The 1,838-nt window shown below is 36.8% G+C and overlaps 1 protein-coding gene across 2 annotated transcripts in view; it reads left to right on the top strand.

The window, feature by feature from the left end:
* Positions 1-1,838, top strand: part of IL13RA1 (interleukin 13 receptor, alpha 1) — a 61,958-nt gene that overhangs the window by 25,728 nt on the left and 34,392 nt on the right. The gene's annotated exons all lie outside the window — the stretch shown is intronic.

The raw sequence follows: 1,838 nt of genomic DNA, 5'->3' as shown, positions 1-1,838 counted from the left end.
AAAAAAAAAAAAAAAAAAAAAAAAAAAAAAAAAAAAAAACCAAATAAAAGATTGCTCATTCAAAGGGTTCCTTTCATTATTTAAAAAAACTAATTTTATACACAGTTTTCTTTAGTTATGTAAGAAAAAATGTCATAAGTTTCTTCAGTTTCTGTTTCTGGCTATGGGGGAAAACATTCCAGGACTGTCTGATCCAAAAATCAGCCAATAACTTAATTTTTAAAATATTATTTTCTTTCATAAACCACAGGGGCCTGCAACTAAGAGAAAAAAGCTTATGTACTATCTCTTGAAGGACAGGAGCATTTTTTACATCGAAGCATTTCTTTGCACAACCTTTGAAGGAGTAAATGCATTAGATCTGAGTTTTTTAAAAAACCTTATTTGCAGCAGAATACCCTAGAGAATTGCTGTCAGACTGCTGATTCCTAGGTCCTGGCAAAACCTACTAAGTCAGATTCTCTGGGAGAAGGTTTGAGGAATCTGCATTTTATTTATTTATTTATTTATTTAACCATATTGATTGTACATATTTATGTGTTACAGAGTTATATTTCAATACATGTATACAATGTGTGATGCTCTATTCAGGATCATTAGCATATTCATCATTGCAAAACTTAATCATTTCTTTGTGATGTGCACATTTGATCTCCTCTCTTCTAGTCATTTGATAACATGCAGTAAATCATTGCTAATTGTAGATTCCTGGGCAGCAACGTGGATGAATTTGGAGAGAATTATGTTAAGTGAAATAAGCCAGGCACAGAAAGAGAAATACCACATGTTCTCACTCATATGTAGGAGCTAAAAATGAGAACAAAACAAAACAAAAAATCTAATAAATAATGAGAGAGAACTGTGGTTACTAGAGGCAGGAAGGGTGGGTAGCAGGGTAGTGAGATGCTGTTTAATGGACACAAAATTAGATCTAGATAGGAAAAATAAGTCCTATTGGTGAACAGTCGACCCAGGAATCTGCATTTTAAATTGCTAAAGATTATTCTGAGGTAACAGGTCAAAGGGTTTGGACTCTTTACTCTTAGTTCATTTTTAAAAATAGTTTTCCTTTTCTGTAGAACCTTTGCTCAACTCCCATTGTGGCTGATGATGTAAGGCTTGACTCTATATTCTGCCCATTACTTAAAAACAGAGTTCTCTGATAGCCTAGACAAAAAATGTAATGAGAACATTCTGCACCGTGCTTGGTGCTGATGATCATTGGACAAGGGTATGTGCAGAGGTGAAATGGGAAATAAGATACCAGCAATACTACTTCTGGAAGGCATTTAAAGCCATGTGGTGGAGTAGGACACTTAGAAAGCCATTGTGTTCTGGAATGTTGATCTGACAGTGATTGGAACTGATCATGAAGGACAGGGAGGTCAATCTGGAGAAGACATGAAACCTGAAGTGATTATGGTATGAATCAGGGTGTGGGAAATGGGAATATCACAGAAGACAAGGGTCCAAGATGCTTTGCAAAGGAAGCAAGAAAAGAATTTGGTGATAGAATAAAGGGAAAGGTGATTTCAGAGTATCTAATCTAGGAGCAAGAGAAAATGAGCTCTGACTGGTTGAAATGGTAAGGTAATGAAAAGGCAGTTTGGTGAGAGAAGAGGGGGTGTATGGTATTTTTTGGACACTGAATTTGAGGCAAGAGTGGAGTTAAATGGAGTACAGTTAGAAATCTGGGACTAACTCTGGCATGAGAGGTCAAAACTAGGAATCCCCAGCATAGAAATTATAGTCAAGGGATGGGAGGGATAAACTGGGGGTGAGTGGATGAGGGAGTCACAAATAGAGAAGAATGGGAGTGCAGATCCCCCCCCCCCCCC

Source organism: Galeopterus variegatus, unplaced genomic scaffold (genome assembly GCF_000696425.1).
Source record: "Galeopterus variegatus unplaced genomic scaffold, G_variegatus-3.0.2 Scaffold492, whole genome shotgun sequence".
In the NCBI taxonomy this organism is placed as follows: Eukaryota; Metazoa; Chordata; class Mammalia; order Dermoptera; family Cynocephalidae; genus Galeopterus; species Galeopterus variegatus.
Note: the sequence above shows the minus strand (reverse complement) of the source record. Positions and strands in the feature narration are given on the sequence as shown.